This window comes from Cyprinus carpio, chromosome B12 (genome assembly GCF_018340385.1).
Source record: "Cyprinus carpio isolate SPL01 chromosome B12, ASM1834038v1, whole genome shotgun sequence".
Lineage (NCBI taxonomy): Eukaryota > Metazoa > Chordata > Actinopteri > Cypriniformes > Cyprinidae > Cyprinus > Cyprinus carpio.
The window spans coordinates 21,402,065-21,415,974 of NC_056608.1; the positions used below are offsets into that span (position 1 = coordinate 21,402,065).

Genomic DNA, 13,910 nt, shown 5'->3' on the forward strand with positions numbered 1-13,910 from the left:
AAAAACACACAAGCTCGTCTTTTAAATACAAAAAAACATGAGAAATTAAATGGGTAACTATTTATTTTTAGGTGTCTTTATTACACATGTTAAATGAACTTCCTGTACTATTATAGTAACAATCAATTATGCATAATTGCATGCAAGTAACCCTAATCCGAACCCTAACCATATAGTAAGTACATGTAGTTAATTAATATTACTTAGTACTTAAATCCACTGATTATTCCATTTAAAAATGTGATCATCAAAACAAAAAGAGTAATATTATAATTTGTGCATTTATTAATTCAGTTTAATCAGTAGTTTAAGTCATGTGTGAAGAAAACAATGAAAAATCAAGGTAATTATCTCTTGTGAAACTTCCAGTCAAATTATGCAAAAAGCCAGTTTTCACAAGTTTTCAACCATACAGAACAGAAACTATTTTAAATGCAAAAATCTGAGAAAAGACATTGTGTTTAAGTTAGCATGCATGTAAATCAGCCTCCCTCTAGGCCAGAGTCTATCCACGCTGCCACAGACCTTCAACACTGTCATGACTCAACCGTACAAGGAAAATGACAGAGATCCCATCATTCATCCAGCCGCAACCACATTATCAAAACATCACTCAAACATCCCAGTTAAGCACACTTTGGGGTAATTGTGTCTGACATTAAGAACTCCCCCAAAGGTAAACTAGAATATTCAGCTCTTCTGGAGAACGTGCAAGGTGACTTTCTTAGATTTAAATTGAGCCCAGTACTTAAATACTGGCAGCGTGACAGGACTTATTAACACGGCACACATCTCTTTATATCATCTCAGCCGTGTCTTCGCTTACTGAATGAGAACAGCAATGTCAATAAAAACAACTGCAGTGTTTCCCTGTACGGGACAGTGTGCTGGTGTAATATTACCGAAACCGCACTGCGCTGATCTCTGGAAGTGTTAGTGGAGATATATGAGGGTAGGGAGCGCTAACTGTGTCCATATGTTTCCCTCTAAACGTACACAGCAAGCATGACAATAACACAGCCAGGAATCCCCACGTCTCCACAATACATCCTAGATGTCATCTGTCACACAAGCACTGCCATGTTTTAGGAGCGACAGCAGTGTTTATTTTCAGGATTTAATCATTTAAGTTATTTTTCTGTGGAATAAAGGATTTCTTTATGGTGTTGGAGTAAGTGCAAGGTTCTACCTGCATGCTTTTGAAGCCGTGTACAAAAAGCCAACAGTTTAGCCTAGATTTTTAAAAGTATGCTCACCAAGACATATATTTGATATATTCTCTGAATATATATATATATATATTGTTTGTTTGTTTTATAGATTTTCAATGTAATGTATTCCTGTGATGCAAAACCAGCCCTTGATTAGAAATCATTCTCATATGCTGATTTGGTACTCAGTTATTATTGGCTATTATATATTAATATTGGTTTATCAATGTTGAAAACAGTTTTGCTGCTTAATATTTTTGTTGATAAGTTTTTCAGGATTTTTTTTTTTTTTTTTAATGAATATAAAGATCAAAATAACATGTATTTGAAATATAAATCTTTTGCAACAGTATAAATGTCTTTACTTTTACTTTAAAGTAAATTCATGTGTCCTTGTAGAATAAAGTATTAAAAAGAAACAAACAAACAAAAAGTATATTTTGCTTTTGCCTTGCTTTTGGAGCTCGACTGAAATCATAATGTTATTTCAAGCGGATGTACCGTCAGGCTCTGTTAAAATCACTTGTTGACCCATCAGTTTGGATGCAACAATGCATAAAGAAATCTAATAATTGTATGTACACAACAAAAAAACACTGCAATATAAAACAGCATCATGATTTCATTATAGCTGCGTGTCAGATGACTAGAGGTTACCTCCAGGAATAAGAGCATTGCACCATTTCCAAGAGTTCCCATAAAACCTGACACATGCACATTCAAAGTCCCAACCACTTCTCTTATTAAATCGCTGAAGCTATAAATGCTTTCGTTGTGATTTGAAATTCTCTTTGTCAACATGCTGTATAAAGAATCACAGGGGATATGGAGGCAGAGCTAAGAAAGTATGTCATAAAACAATAGGCAAGCATCAAGTCATGCCATCAAAACAGCCAGAATATTAGTGTCAGGTCTATATTGAGTTTGCCTGTGAACATCTCCTGCAGTTACACACATAATACGCTATAGCCACTGATATAAAGACAAATGCAACTTTGTACACTTGATCAATCAGGATAAAGACTGAAATGAAATAATTTGTATAATATTTTATATGATTAATAAGAATAAAGTTTGCAAGGTAAAATTTTATTATAATTTATATGTATTAATATGTCATATACTGTGCAACAATAAATATATATAATATGTCATATACTGTGCAACAATAAAATTGGCAAGGGAAAATGTCATTATAATGCATATATATATAATATGCAACCGTTTCCACATCAAAACATCTGCATCTCAGTTACCATAGAAATATAGATTATTGAGCAGCAGTCTTACAGCACTAAAGGCTAAATCTATAATATATCAGCATGCTTTTTGTTCTTCTCCTTTTCTTTTCCAGTGCACAACCTTTCCACCCCCCCACCACCTAGGTTAACAGAGATGAAATTATAATTCTGTTCCCTACACTTGCCTGACAGTCCAGTAACAGGTTCCACTGCATTGTCTGTGTTCTTGGGGGTTCAAGACACCAATTATAGGTGTGGACAATGTTAGAAAAATTAGTGTGGTTATTTTCTCTCCATCTTTCATCCTGCATGCCAGAACAACTGAGAGAGAGCAAGAGATTTATTGTGGGCATGTATTGTCTCTGTTTACCCCTCAGTTTGAGTGTGTGTCATGCCAACACTGAGACAGAATGATGCATTCTCCTCAATAGGAGGTCCAGGCAGCAATCCTGCCAGTGTGGAGACACTGTCTCTTTCTCCACAGTGAGAGAATTGAAACATGTTCCATACAAGCCACAACTTACAAAAGGTGAAGAGGTTTCTGGGGGTTTCATAATTATAATTTAGCAAATAATGATTTTTAAGAGAAATAGTAAAATGTAGTAAAATTATTCCATTAAAAAAAAAAAAAAAACTATCTGAAAATTATATTGTGGCAAATATTTTTTTATGGATATACAATATTATATTTATGTAAAAATATTATTTGTATTATTTCACAATACTTCAAAATTTGTAAAATTAACTTTTGCTTCAGAAAGGGTTTATTTCTCACAATGTTGACCAAACTGCCATTGCTGCCCCCCCCCCCCCCCCCCCAAAAAAAATAAATATTATTATATATATATTTATTTATTTTTTTTTTTTTTTGTTTGTTTATTATTGGATGTTTTTTTACCAGATATGTTTTACAGGATATTTAGAGTTTCATATTTATGTTTTATTTTAGCTTAAGTATTGGAACAGTTGCCTCACAGGTCCTTCTAAGTGTTCAGCTGTGTCCTGTTGCATTAATTCTTAAGATATTAAAAGCAGTGAATGTGTCTTATCAGTTATATCCATTGCTTCTGCATTCTAAGTCTTGCATTCGATGATAACACACACAAACCAGGATGAATACGAAGAAGCTGACTCTGAAAGAAAAGCAAGCAATTTGGATGCTAAAAGAAGGAAGTCAATTAGAACTATAGGAAAAACAAAGGGCATTGAGAAATCAAGAGTTTGGAAACTCGGAGACATCAACAGTAGTTGATGACAGACAAATCATAAAAGCTGTGAAAATGAACCCTAAAATACATGTCTATAAAATCACCAACAACCTCCAGAAAGCTGAGGTGATGCTCTGTTAATCTACAGTCCGCAGGAGAATTTGACACAGAATTACAGAAGCTACACAGCAAGATGCAAACCTCTGATCAGCACCAAAAATAGAAAGGCAAGATTCTTCACAAATGTGAGCCAGTAGAGTTGTGGAACTGAGTTGATGGACCGATGAGACAAAGATTAACCTTTATCTAAGTGATTGGAAAGCAAAAGTGTGGAAAAAAAAAGGGGAGCGGCAAATGATCCTAAGCATACAACCTCATCTGTAAAGCTTGGTGGAGGTGGTGTCATGGCATGGGCATGCATGGCAGTCTCTAGAACAGGACCTCTTCATTTTAATGATGACTTAATGTATGATGGCAGTAGCATAATGAATTTGGAAGGGTACAAAATCATCTTGGCTACCAAAATTCAAGAAAATGCAACCAAACTCATTAGAAAGCACTTCATATTTGATCAGGACAATGACCAAAAACACCCTGGCAGTTCAGTCAAGGGCTTTATCAGGGCAAAGAAATGTAAAGTCTTAGATTGCCCAAATCAATCTCCAGATTTTAAATCTGATTGAACATTAATTTCACCAGCTGAAGAGGAGACGAAAGACAGAAACTCCCCAAAAACAAGCAACAGTTGGATTTGGCTGCATTAAAGGCTGGAGAAAAGCATTTCAAAGCATAAGACCAAGAGTCTGGTGATCTCTATGGGTTGCAGACTCACTGCTCTGATTGCATGCAAGGGATCTGCAACTAAATATTAGCTTTTAATCTTTTACACCTGCCTTAAATTCAACTGTTCCAATACTTATGCTCACATCAAATAGTGGGATGAACTCTAAAAGTGCTTTCCTTTATATTTGGTAAAACATGTTTGCGTCGAAAGAACTAATAATAAAATGTGACATTCTGTAGTTTTGTCACATATTCATCTTTTAATCATATTTGCAAATGTCTTGACTCCACAGCAGAGAAAGCAATTTTGTATTTACTGCTCCAATACTTATGGAGGGCACTGTATAAAAAAACAAAGAAAGAAATAAATAAATAAAATGCCATCTGAAATAATCAAAGTAAATATATATATAAGAAAATATGAGACTTCCACAAGAAACGTTGCTGAAATTCAAAGCTTTTGAAGCATCTCTGTCTTAACATTCTCAAGGAGGGACTGCAAACTTGTCTAATGGCACAGAAATGTAAATAAATCAGTCTGGGGCGTCACAACTGTATAGTCAATATTCAATATAGCCCATCTTTAGCAGTCTACGGTATACACAATGCAGATGCAGTAAGCTATGTACTTCAATTTAGATAGAAATGCTAGCATGGTTGTAAAAAGCAAAGAAATGAAGTTGAAGACTATAGCAGGGCTTTGGCTGAATGCCGATGTATGTGTGTGTCTGTGTGTAGAGAGGATCATCAAGGCTTAAGGATTCTGAGTGATTACCTGCTCTACTGTCAACGTGAACATGGGTGGCACAGGAGCTCACGAAAATGTTTAGACAACCTCTCAGCTAAAGTAGCGATTAAAGAAAAAAATAGGCCCTGCCAATCCCTGCCACAATCGTGCAAAACATCCCTATTTACAATTCCTCAAGTAAACACTCAGCAACACAATAATGAGCATACACACACATATACAGTTGTACACAGACACACACCCAGCGAGTCACGTATTCCCTTATCTTCAGTTCTACTCAAAGCATGCTCTTGTCAGATTAAAATGCTTTGTGAATTGCAGCATATTTGTGTGTCTGTCAGTAATTGAAAATTAGTGTTTTGTGAAAGCAGTAACTGAAACACTAAATATAGAGGAGCTGCTTTTATGCAACAGACCTCACACATTTCACACTTAGCAGAAACAGAGCTAGCGGTCACAATTTGGGTTGAAATTTTTTTACACAATGAGAATCTTCTATTAATCAACTTATACTGTGGGTTAATGTTTTTTTTTTTTCCCTATTAATTTTAAATAAATAAATGTAAATAATTACATTTAAAAAGATGATCATATTCTGAAATTTTTTTTTTTTTTTTTTTTCCCCTATTAATTTTAAATAAATAAATGTAAATAATTACATTTAAAAAGATTATATAATGTGTGTGTATATATATATATATATATATATATATATATATATATATATATATATATATATATATATATATATATATATATATACATTTAGTAATTTAGAAGACTTTCATCTAAATCTACTTACAAATGAGGACAATGGAAGCAATCAAAATCAACAAAAGAGCAATGATATACAAGTGATATATATATATATATATATATATATATATATATATATATATATATATATATATATATATATATATATATTATTTAAATGATAATGATATATGTGTGTTTTATGTATTTTCTATTATTTAATATGGGTTTAGATTTTATGAAATCAGTTTTCACAAAAATATTAAGCGGCACAACAACATTGATACCATTGTTTGTTGAGCAGCAAATCAGCATATTAGAAGAATTTCTGAAGGATCATGTGACACTGAAGACTGCAGTAATGAAACTGAAAATTCAGCTTTGCCATTACAAAAATAAAAAGTAACTTAAAATATATAAAACCAGAAAACTGTTATTTTAAAATATAAGAATATTTCAGAATATTACTGTATTTTTGATCAAATAAATGCAGCCTTGTGATCAGAAGGTTTGTTTTTTGTTGTTGTTTTTTTTTTTGTTTTGTTTTTTTAAACTGACTGGTGAGCTGTATATACAGTATGCACACATACACATACATATATAACAAACAATGTCAGGTTGCAGTATAATAGCGCTGGGAGCCTTATATTTCACTCGAGTCAGCATTCCGTGCGACAGTGTGAAGAAACAACAGCCCCAAATTCCCTGTAATCGGGTCAGCTCATGATTAGTCATCAAAAACAAATGATGTTCGTTTCTCCCATTAGTAAACAAAGGCAATTATTCTTTTAAGTTGTGAGAGAAGTCTTATCCCACAGGATCTCACCGTCTCCAACTCCCTCAGAGTTGGCAACACAGCACAGAACAACAAGCCTTCTAATTATCACATAGCTCACTTAAACAAAGAAACAGTGACAAAAAATATTAAATATAATCTACGCTGCAGAGAGGCCAACAAAACATTAAAAGAAATGTGTGAGGCAGATGGACATAACAACTTTAACAAATTTAGCCTCTTCAGTTGCCACAAAAATCAGGCACAGGCTTATAGACCTCAGGCTAATGACTCATTCCTGCAGTGTCCTACTCTCTCTGAGTCTCTCATCCCCCATTAAGTATGTCATTAATGTGCTGTTTGATCTATAAATCAGCTGAAAGTGTTCAAACTGCCACAGTCACTGGGATTTTAATGATTCACAACTTCCATGATAAAATAACAATAATAATAATAATAATAGCATGTTCACCTGATTTGAGAACATTTGGGAAAAAGGAAAGTCTTGGGTGCGAAAACCACATTGGATGGCTTTGTTTATCCATTTTTATTTCACTTTAGCACATTTTTTTTTTCTTTTTTTCTCTCCATGTGTTTTGTTTGGGAACAGGAACATATACTGCAGGTATCATACAGGAGTAGGCAGTGCCACCTATAGGTGACTCCTGGTTAATATACTGGTAATATAAATAAAAAAGGCAAAGTTCAGAAAGGAATACAAGCTTATGTGTCACTGAATACTGCTACTATTACTAGTTATATATTTAAAATAGTGTGTGAAACAGAAGGCATTATGCAACAATAAAGATTTCAAACAGTAGTATGCAACGTTTTTGTTACGTGACCTCAATATGTTTGTCACATGACATTGTCACATTCAGGGTAGCTTTAGTAAGCTTTAGTAAAATGTTTCTCCATCCAAACAGTGTAGTAAATATGAGCAAAGAAGTGCTCTTAAAAGTGTGAAATTGATGTTTTTCACTGTGTTCAAGAAGTTGTAATACAGTGTGATCAGAGAGTGTGAACAATAAATGGGAATGCAAGCTTTAGCCAAGGAACTGCCATTGAGATGAACAGGAATCTTGGCATTTAACATTCACCAGGTATAATAGACTTTCTTGGATTAATAAGTGAGTGACATTTAATTATCATCTTGCAATTATTTAGCATTTTTAATGCAATATTTTTGTTGAATGTCTTAACATTTGGCAGTATTGTGTTAAAAATGATGGCTCATGTCACTTCCTGTTCATTTTTCTAGTTGAAAATGGATTATCAAAGTCAAGCACATTGTATTATGGTATATAGTATTCCATGCATATGAAAAGTATGTCATGCATGTGAAAAAATTGTATACAGTGCATCATATACATACTGTATTCTGCAGACATTTTGCATTTTTTATTTAATATTTTGTTAAATGTCTTATAAGTTGGCAGTCTTATGTTGAAAATCATGGCTAGTATTACTTCCTGTTCATTTCTTACAATAGAAATGAAATGTCAAGTCATGCACATTAAATTATGGTACATAGTGTCCCATGCATAATATGACAAGTATGTCATTCACATAAAAAAAGCATTTAATGCACAGTATACATACTATATTCTGCAGAAATAGTATGCTAGTATCCCTATAGCTGAGATGAATAAAATCATATTTGGAAACAGAAACAGCTTGCTTACCTTCAGGCATGCATGTGTGAATGTGAGATGTTATGACATGACAGGCAAGTGCAGTGGCAGACATCTGATGATGTGTGCTTGATAATATCCGATAATGCATATCAAAGACTTCACAGATGTGTATCTGTGTATGTGTGTGTGCAAGGATGTCAGCATGCACACCATGTGGAAAGAAAAAGGGATATAAAAAACTTTCGCTGAGAGCAGCAGTCTGAGGGAGATGGGATGTTAGCGGTTTGTTTGTGTCAGTGCTTTGAACTGAGTTTATTAGAGGGAATATTTCATACCTCCAAATGTCATAAATCTAAAAAACAAAGGTTTGTTATAATACTATGTGTGCCTGTGGATATATACATCAAAACGGTGCAATATACATTTTTTGTGCCCTAGTTTTGTGTTTATGTCTTTCAGAAACCCAAAAGATCATTTTACCTCTTTAGTATGGTGAAATAACCCCATGTAAACAAAGACATCAAACATCTCAGCTGAAAAATGAATTATTGACACAGAAAACTCATTTTAGCAGTAGAGGGCTCTGCACGCTTTGCCGGTTCCAAATAAAGGGCTGTATGTGTCCTCAAACCCTGCTGTGGTTTGGATATGCCTTACCGTCTATTTCCAACCAGTTCTGTTCAATGCGGAGCACACGCTGCTGGGTTTACCTTCACTATCAAAACAATGTCAAGATTGATGTATTGGCTAATACTTGTGGGACAGTGTTGTGAGATTCAGTTTATGAGTTTGGTTGTGTGGTTGTGTGCTAGGATAAGAGATTCTGCTACCGATTCGGTGAAACACATCATGTTACCGTATTCAGTCACTTTAAGGGCAGTTCCCCGTAAGGTTCCCAATTAGTGGATCATGTACAGAAAATGGGCCGCAGGCCTGTTCTGATGAAATTGTGGACCTTTAAGAACCTTTCCACATAAGAAAAGCCATCATGCTTTGGTAAATCATAATTATCAGTTACTGTAGTAAGTCATACATAATGAAAGTACAAAGTACAAGTCATAATTATGAGATAAAGAGTCAAAATTATGACATAAGAAGTATAAAAAGTAGACAGTGACATTCTAAGGCATAACTGTAAGATAAAAAGTAAACATTATGACATGCTAAGTCATAATTGTGTGGCATAGGTGTAATGTAATAATTATATATTGTGTCGTGATGAGTTATAATTATAAGATGATAGTCAAAATTATGACATACTAAGTAAAGTAAACATTGTGACATGCTAAGTCATAATTATGAGATAAAAGTAAATGTTATGACATAAAAAGTCATCATTATAAGATAAAAGTCAAAATTATGATATACTAAGTCATGAGGTAAGATTTTAAAATTATGAGATACTAAGTCATAATGAGATAGAACGTAAACATGATTTACTAAATCAGTATGTCCAAGATTAAAAGTAATCATTGTGACATGCTAAGTGATTATGTGATAAAAAAGTCAAAAGTATGACAAACAAATGAGTAATTATGAAATACAAAAAAGTTGAATTTATGAGATACTTACTGTAGACATATGAGATTAAAAGTTAACATTATGACATACTAATTAATTATTTATTAGGTTAAAGAGTTAACATTATGAACATTATGATTATGAGATACAAAGTTAAAATTATGAGATAAAATGTCAATTGTAACATAAGTCAATTGTGTAATAATTACGATTTACCAATTAACCAAATGATATTGTTTCCCTGATGTGGTAAAAATGGGTTTCCATACAGTACATACTAATGTTATTGTAAATAATATAATACAACCATAAGATGATGCATAGTTTGGATTATCAATATTTAATTTGTTGTCTCAATGTTGTGCAATCAGTTTGGATATTGATAACCATGTGCTGAATCAAACTTTCATCTGTAACACAGTAGACAACAAATTATTAATTTAACAGGTATTATTAAAGTATTTACATTGCTGTGTTGGGTCACCAATTCATGCCCAATGTACAGTCTGGCTCCTGAAGCAAAACCACTTAAGATCACCATGCTGATGTTCTCCAAATGGTTTTATCTTCCATCCTGCAATCTTTGTACTTCCAGCTAAGAGACTTACTGGAATATCAAGGAATGAATGTTATATCTAGGCATTACAACCTTTTTGTCTAAATTATGCATGGGAAATGTTTTACAGTAATTCACCACTTGAAAAGTTATATTTCTATTCTGGGTGCATTTTTGTTAATGTTAATGCATTATGGTAATGTTTTACACAACGGATCAAATCTTTGGTAATCAAGAGTGTTGTTACTGGTTGCATAGTCTTCACTCTTTATGAATAATTCTGTTAAGTTTTGTATTATAGATATTCTCCCATGACTCCGAATGTCAAAATCAGTCAATCAGCAATACAAAGCAGAGTTGTTATCGGACAACCCTCTTTTATGCAGAGTTCTCCCGAGAATAAGCCTTGACATGCAGTTTCACGCAAACACAGTCACAGTGTTGTTGCAGCAAAAACTATACATAGACATTACGTTTAAAATATCCCAAAATATTCCTTTAACCATTGTACCTCTCTGGCACACATTTTGGTGCTGCATGAGTAATTCAGAATGTAAAGCAAATTAAGTCAGCAAAAGATTCATAGTGGTATAATTTTAGAACTGCACAGCTGAAGTTTCCAGCACTCTCTAAAGTCATTCACTGTTTGAGTTAACTTTTTTGGGGAGCTATGTCTTTCTGTCAATACAAATTATCCACTGTGCATTTTTGCTAATGCAACCCAATAATCTGTAAGATGATCCTGCAATGCATTAATTAATGCTGATTAAATGAGCTCTTATCAGCCCAATATATCAGCAAGAGATGTAGACAGGTACTTCGGAAAGGCATCTTGGCCATGGCTTGCATTGCCAATAATTTACAAGCCTATTCTAACAAAATAGTATATATAATTGGGTGCTATAGTTTCATTTGCAGTGCATTGAGATTTACTGCTGTTGTTTCCTCTGGTGCTGAAAGTGTGTTTTTTTATAATTAGTATCCAAAATGTGCAAATATAAGTGGGCCAGAATTTTTTTCAGATGTTTTTAAATAGAGGCATACAAAATATCATATCTTATGGTCCATTTCACTGCCGAAAATTCAAAGTTGTCATCAGAATAAATGACATTTTTAAATATATTAAAATAGAAAATAGCTATTTTAAATTGCAATAATATTTCACAATATTTCTGTTCTGAGCTACAGTAATCTGTACCGCCACTTGTAGGACATCTGCAGGAAGTGAATTCTCGGTCTACGATTCGGTGTGTCGCGTTTAATCCCAGTCTTGAAAAGAGGATTAGAAAAGTTGTGTTAGTGCAATACTGTTCCCAACACAAACAAACCCAGCTCTTATTAAAAATGCATCATCCTATTTCAGTTTCCTAAAGAGGAAAGTGCACGAGCGAGTGAGTGAGCGAGCTTCTGACGGGCTCGAGCACAAAAAAAACAGCCTTTCATGAAAACTCTGAGCTATTTCACAGGCCAAGGCTAACAGGCGCACTGTAACAACAACAAGAAGTGCACTTTTTCCGGGTGCTTCACATTGTAATCTTATTTAGATGAAGGCAAACTGCATTACACTACAAAAAGCTTTGAGCAAGTTTTGCATACTAATAGGAGGGTGTATTGATATCGTGCAGAGAAGCCCTGAGGATTAAAGGCCTGACTTTAATAATAGCTATTGATTTCACAAAGATCTTCTTAAGTAAGAATAGAATAATGCAGTATTTGGCTGTGTGGGCAAAATGTCTGCTGGAGTTTCTATTGGTTACCATGAATAAGCACAGATCCCGAACGCTAATGGAAATAAAAATTAACTTTACATCAAAGTGCTCTCACATCTACACTGTGAGTCGCAGTGGAAATTCACCAGAGGACGTTGATGCTACATTTTAAACCCCTTTTGGAAATAACCATGAGGAGAATGCTAATGGTAGACATATTAACATTGCATTGAACGGCTCCGAGCATCTGCACCCACACAATGGATGGTGCTTGTTTTAGGATCAGGTGCGCAATTGTTAAATTCCCATGACTGGCATTGACGGCTTGGGCTGCGATCGTCTGGATTTCTCTGCTGGCACTCACACCAGTGCAAGGAGGGAGCCAATTACCATATCAAAGAGTTCACTAGCATGAAGTACTGAATTTAAAGTGTCTTTTGTTCTGGTAACGTTCAAGTGTCAGCACACGCAGATGCGGAAATGAGCATTTCCTTCACGTACACATATACACGTACTGCCTGAACTACTAACACCTTTCCTGAGGCCTTTGATCTACGTGTTGATTAATGTTCTCCAAAGCTTTCAGATTCTCAGACCTCAGACCTATTGTTACAAATGCATACAGATGCACATACAATACACTCAGTTTAGTCTTTTGTTGGAATTGGAATTGGAACCAACACCACGCACACACACACACACACACACACACACACACACACACACACACACACACACACACACACACACACACACACAGAAATGTTTACTTACCTAAATGGGGACATTCCATAGGTGTAAAGGTTTTTATACTGTACAAAATGTATATTATATCACCCTACACCTAAACCCACCCCTTATAGAAACCTTTCTGGATTTTTACAATTTACTTTAATTACTTTATTGCTTTATTACTTTATTTTTAAACCAGATTTACAACTGAGGATGTCCCCAAAGGGAGGTTTTTGAAGATTTTGTCAGGTTCAAGTAAATCCCCAAAATATGGTTAAGTAGGTACACACACACACACACACACACACACACACATAACAGGAATTTTCCATATTGATTTTTGTACAGGTATTTTACCTGTAATTTACATTTTGGTACTTTGTTGCATTGTGTTAATAGTTAATGAAAGTGTCAATTTTATATATATATATATATATATATATATATATATATATATATATATATATATATATATATATATATATACTGATTTGTTGCTCGATAAACTTTTTCGATAAACTTTTCTTATTATTATCTATGTATTATCAATTAACAGTGGTGTTGCCTAATATTTTTTATAGAAACTGTAGTACTATATATATTTATATACAATTAATAGTATTAAACACTCCTGTGGGAATTAAAGTCCAATTAGTAATCATTTTACATAATATGCTTGTGAGGAACAAGTTTAACATCTGAAGTGCAATGAAAAGTAAATGTTAAATCAGTGAACCCTCAACCCCCATACAATCAAATGTTTAGAATTGCATTCTCTCAGTAGCCTGTGTGTGTGTGTGTGTGTGTGTGTGTGTGTGTGTGTGTGTGTGTGTGTGTGTGTGTGTGTGTGTGTGTGTGTGTGTGTGTGTGTGTGTCGTTTCAACACTGATAGATAAGGTTTTCTGTGTGTCCCTTGAGTTATTGTCCTGCTACTGTGACCTATAATTGAAGATCAATGCTTTGTAATGAAAATACTCACTAGAGGTGACATCAACCATTAAGTTAAATAATGTTGATGTGTGTAATTCATCTG

At 34.0% G+C, this 13,910-nt stretch overlaps 1 protein-coding gene across 1 annotated transcript in view; it reads left to right on the forward strand.

The window, feature by feature from the left end:
* The window catches only part of LOC109107675 (cadherin-12-like), a 78,597-nt gene that overhangs the window by 36,002 nt on the left and 28,685 nt on the right, over window positions 1-13,910 (forward strand).